General features: G+C 37.6%; 1 protein-coding gene across 2 annotated transcripts in view; it reads left to right on the top strand.

Annotated features, from left to right (window-relative positions):
• The first annotated feature begins 3,641 nt into the window (after positions 1-3,641).
• The window catches only part of LOC115217858 (phosphatidylinositol 4,5-bisphosphate 3-kinase catalytic subunit beta isoform), a 148,235-nt gene continuing 140,366 nt past the window's right edge, over positions 3,642-11,510 (top strand). Inside the window, exon 1 of one of the 2 annotated variants that reach the window (XM_029787564.2) lies at positions 3,642-3,942. The gene's annotated coding sequence lies outside the window, so the exon portion shown is untranslated. Of the gene's footprint in view, positions 3,943-5,335; positions 6,276-11,510 lie in introns of those variants that run through there. The other variant, XM_029787565.2, reaches the window with a different exon arrangement.

Here is an 11,510-nt window from a genome sequence, read left to right as displayed (position 1 = left end):
CTTGCCATTACATTTTTTTAATATTAAATAATACATGTATTAATATTTTTAAAGTTCCTTATAACCTCTGACGAGACCTATGATTATATATAAGTACCATATTTTTAAATGCCTACAACATCATTATGTTGACAACTATAGGCAATAAAAATAAAAATAGCTACTTTTAATCATAGGCTGAAACAGCTGTAAGAAGTGATTTTAATGATTTCAATAATTTATATTTTTATAACTTGTATTCTTATCTTATATGTATTGAATTGTATGATATATATGTATAATATTGAGGTTCTCATTTTGTTGAATGAATAAATAATCCAACATTCTGATATCCGAAAGTTGATGAACAAACTAAATTTGTTTCTCCATTTTCTTATTTGTATTATAAATTTACGGTAAAAATATTTCTTTACCTTCACCTGTTTAATTCAATAAATGAGTTAATTGCATTGCAATTAAAAACATTTATGTATTAAGAGTCTGGGTACTTTACCAACAGTATATTGGATAAATACTATCCCATAGTGGGTTACACCCATAACCCTTATCTTACTTGTATATATATATATATATATATATATATATATATATACATATATATATATTTATACATATATATATACACACACATATATATATATATATATATATATATATATAATGTGAAATAGAAAGATGAATAATCTTGTAGTAGATAATCAAAAGTTTAACCGATACCTTAGTAGCAAAAATCACAGCAGTAAACAGCACGGTTGGAGGTACAACCATCTGGCGTTGCAACCGTGCGTTGGTGCGGATAATTGAAATTAAAACATTATTGGTGAATTGAAGAAATGGAGCTGAACGCAGATTGAACAGAAATCGTTTTATTTCATTCTACACGTGTTTCGAAAGGCACAAATTACCAAAATCCGATTGAATAATGGGACCATATTGTTCTTTCTCTTTTTTCTTCCTGAAGAGAAAGACACAATATGGTCCCATTATTCAATCGGATTTGGTAATTTGTGCCTTTCGAAACACGTGTAGAATGATAAAACGATTTCTGTTCAATCTGCGTTCAGCTCCATTTCTTCAACTCACCAATAATGTTTTATATATATATATATATATATTATATATATATATATATATATATATATATTATATATATATATATATACAAAAGAAATTAGAATGACAAAAGAATAAAAAATTATGCTATGAACTTCACTAGCTGAAGCTCTGATGAAGTTATAGAGTGACACTCATGCATCCAACTATGAGTCCACTGCATCTTATACCAGAAACAGTTGTAAGCAAATGAAGCTCTTCCTGGCGAATAGAACACATGTTGTAGTTGATGGAGTCCACTCAAGCCCAGCAAAAGTCACCAGCGGTGTCCCCCAGGGGACTGTCTTGGGCCTGCTACTCTTTATAATTTACATAAACGACCTTTCCAGTGCCGTACATTACTGCAAAGTGAAAATATTTGCTGATGACACTAAGCTCCAGCAAATCATCAATGAAGAAGCAGACCGAACTCAACTCCAGTCTGATCTATATGCTGTGAGTCAATGGGCAGACAGAAACAAAATGCAACTGAACGAGGGAAAATTTGAGCTGATGCATTTTGGAAGAAATTCCTCACTAAAACAGCCATACTCTCTTCCTTCAGGGAACCACTCACAGCCTCTAACAATATCAGAGACCTGGGTGTAATTGTTGATGACAATCTCAGTGAGTGCACACATCAACAACAAGGTCGTAGGATGAGTTCCTGGATCTTAAGAACTTTCCGGTCCAGAGAACAAGGTGTCATCATACCACTTTTCTCCTCCTTTGTACAGCCACACCTCGAATACTGCTGCCCACTGTGGTCTCCCCATACAAGACAAAACATCTCGAGGACTGAATCAACCCAGAGGGCACTCACTAAACGAATTGAAGGCATGGCTGCTCTCGATTATTGGGACTACCTTAAAGCCTATAAACTCTACTCTCTCCAGCATCGCCATGAGCGGTACATCATTTGTACGATGTGGAGAATATACTGCCAACTTTGCCCAAACGACCTGAACATTAGCTTCAAGGTTCATCCAAGACTGGGACCACGGGCCATACGTCTCCTGCCCAATTCAAGATCACAGCATACATGTACACTGCAACATAATTTCTTTTCCCCAACAGGCCCTGCCCTATTTAACATTGTCCCGAAAGAGATCGAAGAGGAAAAGGATCCCATCAACATTAAACGGAGTCTGGATAGATTCCTTCAAGGAATACCAGATAAGCCACCCATAATTGGATACAACTCACCCAACAAAAACTCACTACTTGAATGGACCATAAACAAAAGTTGACTTAAACAGGATTTAGATAATCCTATCAGGTGGTGCTATTAAGTTAGACATGGCCTGGACCAATCTTTGGTCGAAACATATCTAAGTTTTATCAAAGTTTTATATATATATGTGTATGTGTATATATATGTATATATGCAAGACCAGTGAGAACAATCAAAATCAAATCATATATCAGAAAGCAGGGGTTAAGTGACCCATCCGTTCGTGTCTGCTGTCAGCCTCGTCTGGCACCCGTGTCGGTGATACGTAAAAGCACCATCCGTTCGTGTTCGTTGCCAGCCTCGCCTGGCCCCGTGCCGGTGACACGTAAAAGCACCGTCCGTTCGTGGCCGTTTGCCAGCTCTGTCTGGCAACCGTGTCGGTCGCACGTAAAAGCACCATCCGTTCGTGTCCGTTGCCAACCTCGGCTGGCCCCCGTGCCGGTGACACGTAAAAGCACCGTCCGTTCGTGGCTGTTTGCCAGCTCTGTCTGGCCCCGTGTCGGTGGCATGTAAAAGCACCATCCGTTTGTGTTCGTTGCCAGCCTCGGCTGGCCCCCGTGCCAGTGACACGTAAAAGCACCGTCCGTTCGTGGCCGTTTGCCAGCTCTGTCTGGCCCTGTGTCGGTGGCACGTAAAAGCACCATCCGTTCATGTCCGTTGCCAGCATCGCCTGGCCCCGTGCCGGTGACACGTAAAAGCACCATCCGTTCGTGGACGTTCGCCAGCTCTGTCTGGCACCTGTGCAGGTGGCACATATAAAACACCCACTACACTCGCAGAGTGGTTGGCGTTAGGAAGGGCATCCAGCCGTAGAAACACTGCCAGATCTGACTGGGCCTGACGAAGCCTTCCAGCTTCACAGACCCCAGTTGACCCGTCCAACCCATGCTAGCATGGAAAGCGGACGCTAAATGATGATGATGATGATGATATATATATATATATATATATGCATATATAATATTAGGGAATATTACTCCAAACTTACAGGGAAAAATTCAATTTAGAAATACTAAATCAAATTTTACAAAATATAATATAGGTGTTTTTTTTTCTAATTTAAACACATGCATATACATAGATGTACACATATGCACTCATGAATAACTATATATATATATATATAACTCCATACATGCATATATACATACATATATATATATATACATATAGCTTTAGCATATAGAATGAAAAAGAGAGGGAGGAAGGGAAAGAGGTGGCATATAAGTGTGTTTGAGAGGGAGGAGTGGTATACAAGTGTGTGTGTGTGTGTGAGAAAGAGAGAGAGTGTAGAAAGGTGACGAGAATGACAATCAAGAGAGAGAGAGAGAGAGAGAAATGTAAGTAAACGATAGAGATAGGGTGTTAGAGTGAGAGAAACAAGGAAGGAAAAGAATCATTGCGAGAGTGAAGTGGTTAGTCATTTTTTTTTTCTATGGTTGTAGGTGGTGTAGTATGTATGTATGGAGGAGAGAGCGACATCGCCGCCAAGGAATATCTTGTGTTTAAAAAACAATTATTTCATATACACTGGAAGCGAGAAAGAAAGAAAGAAAGAAGAAAAAAATAATCAAACAAAATAGCAAGCGAGCGAAGGGCAAATAATATTGGATAAGGTAAGCGGCGATTGTGATAATTTTGCAGTAGTTTAATTGCTGTAAGACGTAGATAAACAGGTTGTAATGTTGTTGAATCACACACACAAAAAAAAGTTTGCAAGCAAAAGTGCCGACTGATTTATCCCGGTGAAATAACTACACTTTGAACAAACACTTTTTCTCCTCCTCCTCCTCCACCACCACTCACTCTTTTCATTTCACCACCTTGCTCTCTCTCTCTCTCTCTCTCTCTACTTTTGCAGTTGGGTTTCTACTCTTCTTTTCTTCTTTTTCTTCTCTCTCTCTCTTTCGTACAGTTTTTGCTCTTTCTCATTTTGTTTTTTTTCTTCCCTCTGCGACGTATATCTATATATTTTTTTTCCCAATCTCTCTCCCTCTGTCTCTCATTATTTCATTCAACTACTCACTTCTAATCTTTCTTCCTATCTCATTCTTCCCCCCCTCTGCTCTTTCTTTCTCTATCGCACCTCGCATTTCACCCCTAACTCACCACCCCTTTGTTACCCCACCCCGTCGTCTCTGCTATCCTATTTTTCTTCTCTTTAAATCATCCCCTCCTTGCTTTTATTTTTGTGTACCTCATTCTTACTCGTCCTTTTTTTTCTTCACTCTCATTATTCTTTTGTTTCCCTCTTTTTCTTCCCCCTCACAGCTTGCTTCCTCTCTAACATTCTCTCTCTCTCTCACTTTAACAATTACTCTTTATCTCTTTCTGGTCATGCTTTTCTCCGTTTCTCTCCCAGTTTCTCCTTCAATTTCATTCCTCCTCTCTAATGTCAATTCTTTAAGCAGCTCCCCCACTCTTGTATGGACAACCACACATATGCACATTCTCCTTTTGTACCTCTCATACTCTTAAGTGTGTGTGTGTGACTATATTACTGTCTCTCACTCCCATATGACATATGACAGTTACACGCTCTTTCACAAACACGCACTCCCTGTTCAGTCTTATGCAGTCTCTTCTATAATGTACAGTCATCTATATACACAACCTCTTTCTCACATTCTCATACACACATCCCCCGAAACCCATTTTCTTTCTCATCGTATATTATAGCCCGTGTACAGTCATACATACACACCACTATCTCTCTCTCTCTGTCTTTCACGATGTCGAACAAGATTCTAACACCGAAACGGACACATTTTCCCTTGCTTTCTCGCATAGTTTATTATTCGGCGTGAAGTCACTCATACATAAACACGGACACAGGAGATTCTCTTAGCTTCCTTACATCTTAGTCTGTCTACAGTCTTTCACACACATGCGCTCGTACATAAACACATAGTCCCAACCACCGCCTCAATGTCTCAATCTTAACACACATACACCCTTTCTTTCTTACATATAGACAATCTCTCCAGCGTATTTCTTTCTCTGATTCTTATTTCTTTCTTTCTCTCTCTGTCTCTCTCTCACACACACGAGCAACCCTACAACAACTACAAGCATTAATCTCTCTATTCTCTCCCCCATACATAAACATATTGATGGTTCTTCAGCATTGATTATTTCATAGGTAAATACAAAGAATAACGACAATATTTACAACATTATCATTCTACCGGCCACCACCATCACCACCAACAACAACAGCAACACCATCACCCATCACCACCAAAAACAACTACAACAATAACAACATCCACAATAACGACCAATAATACGAGTCCGGTCTTTCCAACAGAAGCTAAATATCCATATAAAAAATAATAATAAAAGAACTCTCCCGAAAACAAAAGGTTTAACGACTGCTTCAAGAACACACATACCCCCTTCTCTCTCTATATTACATTACTGTTTACCTATATATATATATATATGTAGTGTATGTATAGTGATTTCCCAATTTTTAGACTATTTACATGACATATTGACCATCTTCCTACTCTAATCATAAAAGAATTATATACAACTTAGAATCTGTGGATTCTCTCTTTAGAAGGAATACACCTACTCAAGAGAAAAACAAGCACACGCACATATATTATACACATACACTGATACATACATATACATAACACCACACACACACACACAGAGAAGACATCCGCCCCAACCATAGAGCCACCAAAACATTAAGATGGGAATAAACAATGACAAAAATAAGTGCTTCAATAACAGGATATGGAATTTATTGGTTGTATCAGGAAAATGTATAACGAAAAAATATAAGTGTCCCTGATATAGCCTGATATATATACATACATATATATATATATGTATGTATATTATATGTATATGTCTATATTCTTTAGATATTTTACTAAACTGCTTTTGACGGATATTTTAATTTCATAAGGAAGAGATCAAACAGCACACAAAGGTATTATTATTGTTATATCTATTTCCATTGTATGCATGTCTGTCTATCTATCTATCTATCTATCTGCCTATCTATCTATCTGCCTATCTATCTATCTATCTATCTATCTATCTATCTATCTATCTATCTATCTGTCTGTCTGTCTGTCTAGTTTGTAAATGGAAATGTGAGTTTCTTACCCTCTAAAGTTTGTATAAAATGAAATATGGCAATAATTGTTTTCTTTTGCAGTTTTTTAAGATATATATTTATCACAAAATCCTTGCTCAGGTTCTTTGCTGGATCCTGTGGTCAATAGAAACCCTATAATTATTTTAATCATTATCTATCTATCTATCTATCTATCTATCTGTCTGTCTGTCTGTCTCTCTGTCTGTCTATATATCTATCTATTCATATATTTATCTTGTGTTTCTCTGTGTGTGTATTTCGATATTTGGTTTCTGTTTTAGTGACTTGCCATTCTCTCTCTGTCTCCTTTTCTTGTTCCCATATTTAAAGAACACACCACAACTCACTTTATAAAACTTTTATCTTTGCTTTGTTTGCTGACATTGGCAAGATACATGGCATGGAGTGGAAAGATAAATTGATTTATAGATAAACAGACAGAACGGATCGATAACGTCAAGAGGGCGATTGATAGAAAAAAGTGATCACTAAATAAAGCTTGGAACCAACTCGGGTGTCTCTATTCAACAGACCCGCTAGAAATAGCAATGGAACCCCTCCCCATAAATCATCCTACCGTCTTGAAAAGGAAGGACATTGTAAATTATATAGTCCTAGATACACTATGCCTGACATAGTCAAGAGTGGAACGCCTTTTAGCATAGGTTTGTCAATTAGGAATGACCTGCAGACTGAAAATGTTTCTCTATAAACTATATAAATTCTTGGCGGTATTCTCTGTGTAATTATGTTGGTAATTTATTGCTTCTTCTAGCTCTCTCTCTCTCTCTCTCTCATGTATAAATAAAGTATGTGGGTTTTATTATTGAGTTGCCAGTTCATAGTTCGTGGGTTCAAATCCGTCGCACGTGTTTATAAACTTGACACTTAATTCTACGTCGCTTCAATTCACTTAGAATTTGGTTGCATGTATTTTGGGCAAAGTTAATTGCGATGGTCTAAAGATTAAGGTGCGAGATTTGTTGTTCAACTCGCAAATAGTTTGCGAAACAGGATTTTTTTTTATCTTAATGTTTATTATCTGCGAAAAGATTGATAAAAGGTGGAGAAGGTATTATAATTGTAATGATTTTTGTGATTGTGCGTAAGACTAGTGCAATATTTTTGACTTGGTGTAGCCTGAAGCTTATATACTAAGTTTGGAGTCCCACTTTCGTCAAGATTAAAAAATATTATACTATAAGGTCTCACAAAAATTGAAACCATATGCCTTATAAATCGTTTTGAGGTCCCTACGGATTGTAAGGCTTCCGGGCTCTTGTTTAGTTTTAGCTTGTGTTTAAATTCAGCAACGAACACTGATTATGAAATATGTAGGAAATGAAAGAGAATAGATCGTGCTACGTTTATTACATTATTGTATTTGTTTAATCTCTTGACGACACTGGGCAAAGCTGTTCCAGCCGTGACCATCACATCTTGTTTCTGGTTATACTTTATTTTAGACAGTAGGGTGTGCTTTGAATGAGAATTGGCTGCTATTTCTAGCGGGTCGAGCAAATATTTAAATGTTTCGTTATGTTGGGTCACGTAAATAAAGTGATACGTAGAATGATTTCAACTATGACATGTCTGGGCGAAGTTTCGCATGTCGTAGCACAGATTTCCGTCGATTTCCGTAAAAAACTTTTATTTTTTTACATAAGTAATGAGAGCGAAAGAGACTAAGAGGAAGCGATTTTATGACGAGAAGGTTTCTCTTTGAAATCGGCCTGTGTGTGTTTGATGGGGTGTGGGAGACAGACAGTATGTTGTGTAAGTGAAGTGCTTCTGTTAGTGTGTGCGAAGAGACAGAGAGAGTAATGTGTGAAAGAGAGAGATAACTGATTTTTTACTCGGTGTATGTGTATATGTATGCATGTATGTGTGTGTGTATGTATGCATGTATCTATGTATGTGTGTGTGTGTAAGTATGTGTGTGTGTATGTATGTATGGCCGATTCATCGTAATTTTTTACTCGGTGTATGTGTATATGTATGTCTGCATGTATGTGTGTGTGTGTATTATCTATGTGTGTGTGTGTGTGTGTGTATGTATGTATGTGTGTGTGTGTGTATGTATGTATGTATGTGTGTGTGTGTATGTATGTATGTATGTACTCGGTGTATGTGTATATGTATGTCTGTCTCTTCGCACACACTAACAGAAGCACTTCACTTACACAACATACTGTCTGTCTCCCACACCCCATCAAACACACACAGGCCGACTTCAAAGTGAAACCTTCTCGTCGTAAAATCGCTTCCTCTTAGTCCCTTTCGCTCCCATGTCTGGACACAGGACAGGTCTGTTCGAACTGTTTGTATATCGGGGATTATCTAATCATAAATGTGTTCTTCCCACACATTTTCTTTTGCGTAAAAGGTTTCGGGGGGAAGATTTAGCTGCTATTTCGGCAATCCGAACGACTACATAGCGGCTCCCTTTTCGGTTCGAGGTATCGAAAGTAAATCACAAAGCTGATTGTCTGAGATTTATATATATATATATATATATATATGATGTCTTACACAGTTGATTGATCACAATGTGAATGGTATATCTATCTATCTATCTATCTATCTATCTATCTATCTATCTATCTATCTATCTATCTATCTATCTATCTATCTATCTATCTAATCTATCTATCTTATGTATGTATATGTATGTATGTATGTATGTATGTATGTATGTATGTATCTATCTATCTATCTGTCCGTCTGTCTGTATCTATCTTTGTGTGTGTGTATCTATATATACATGAACGTGTGTGCATGTATCTATCTATATATGTGTGTATATATATGTATACATATAGTCATATATTTGGTAAATCAGTGTATGTATGTATGTATGCATGTATGTATATGAATGCGAGGTGATTCAACCTGGCATCAGCAATGATGCTTAAAACCAAACCAAAGGAATTAGGATACATAACACAACATTTTCCTGAACAAGATCCTTTGTACCACCAACGCCCACAAATGTTCTTTCTCAGTAAACTACAAATCAGATGTATATTAAATTTTCAAAATACTTTTATTAAAACAAATAACGTAGACACGCAATTTTTTTAACCAGTAATATCAGAAATACCAATGATATTTAAAATTATTAATTTTTTTTCTTCTGTATGAGGAAGCCGTATTTAGCAAATTTACGGCAGACCTAGTGACATAGTTGTTTAGCTTCGGGTGAACTCTTAAATGTATAGAAACTACGATGAAAAACACTGCAGTCGTGCAATCCTGTCAGTATTTCTTTTAGTTTTATATAGAACTATTTTAATCAGTGTGTGTTTCTTCTAAGTTTTAGATTATAGTGTTTGTTGGGGGGTTACCTGGCTGCTATTTCTAGCAGCTAATTCGCCCTCAACGTTGGTTCGTTGACATAATTGTGGTCGCCGGCAAGGGAGATAAGTAAATTGTCATTTCCGTGTTTCTTATTATCTCCCCTGTTGTCCACTTTTCCTTTTCTCTTTCTTTTTACTTCCTCTTTTTCCTCTTTCTTTCCCCCCCATTCTTTTTTCTCTTTCTTTTACTTTCTCTCCCTCCCCCCCCACTTGTCTTTCTTTTCTTTTCTTTATTCTACCCTGTCTAATTAACCAACTATTTTTAGCTTTTGATATATGTCATTAATAGTGGCGGGCGCCAAAAGTGCAGCGATCGCTGTCAAGTAGAGATAAGCTACTTGGCTGACCAAGTCCTCGGCTGGCTTTGGATTGCCGGCCACCGGTCAAAGCCGTTTTAAGTTGTTAAGAACCTTCCGACGACATTCATGACCGCCACACATTCTCATTTCTCTCTACACTATCATAAATTCCGGTACATTGTATTCATTGGAGAAATGGTGTCTTTGAGATGAATATTAGCATGGCTCATTGCAACCTGTTTCGCAAGGGCGGCATTAATCGCTCTTTTACTTGTTTCAGTCATTTGACTGGCCATGCTGGAGCACCGCCTTTAGTCGATCGAGCAAATCGACCCCGGGACTTATTCTTTATAAGCCTTGTACTTATTCTATGGGTCTCTTTTGTCGAACAGCTAAGTTACGGAGACGTAAACACACCCGCATCGGTTGTCAAGCGATGTTCGGGGGGACAAACACAGACACACAAACATATACACACACATACATATGCATATATACGACGGGCTTCTTTCAGTTTCCATCTACCAAATCCACTCACAAGGCTTTGGTTGGCCCGAGGCTATAGTAGAAGATACCTTGGTGCCACGCAGTGGGACTGATCCTGGAACCATGTTGTTGGTAAGCAAGCTACTTACCACACAGCCACTCCTACGCCTTATCAAACTTTTATTCAAACTTTTTGACAATTCCTTGCAATGATCTGAAACAATCGCGAAAAGAGATATTTTTCTGTATAAACATGTCAGCATTTCTACTTGGAATTGTTGACCATCTCCTGAACTACCGTCAAGACACAACTTTTTGACATATTTAGAACTTCATTGAGAAAATTAGCCACTTCTTTTTCATTACTAGTGACTCCAATTACCTTGTGACTGATTGGGAAACTTTTCAGTGCCTGAAAATTGCAAGTGATTTCCTCAATTTAGTGCTGGATTTGAGCTGGTCCCAAGTAGTCACCTCCACCACAAGAGGTGACAACGCTTTGGATCTGCTCTTTTACTACTACTTCTGAGACTTAGTGTCACTACTGTGGAGCCTTTAGGTAACTCTAATCATGTTATAAACATTGCACAGCGACCATCCCTAACAGCAAAGTGATTTGAAAATATGTACATGCAAAGCAGAGACCTCACTTTATAGTTGATCCTCTTTGCAATCCCCCTCACAGGTCAGATTACTGATAATCCCAAAGAATGTGCAACACTTATTGTTGAATGCTATGCCAGCATTTTTACTGTTGAAAATCCAAATGTATCATCTTCACCACCTCTGACATTAAATTCTATAACATCTGTGAAATTTATGCCTGCAATACAGTGATGCCAACTCAAGAATAAGTGCAATTGTGCCTCTCATTGTCTTGATGGTATTACTTACCTGCTTTTCAAACATGTCAGGTTCTT

This window comes from Octopus sinensis, linkage group LG12 (assembly GCF_006345805.1).
Source record: "Octopus sinensis linkage group LG12, ASM634580v1, whole genome shotgun sequence".
NCBI lineage: Eukaryota > Metazoa > Mollusca > Cephalopoda > Octopoda > Octopodidae > Octopus > Octopus sinensis.
The sequence above is the reverse complement of the archived record's forward strand: the minus strand, read 5'-3'. Positions and strand labels throughout refer to the sequence as shown.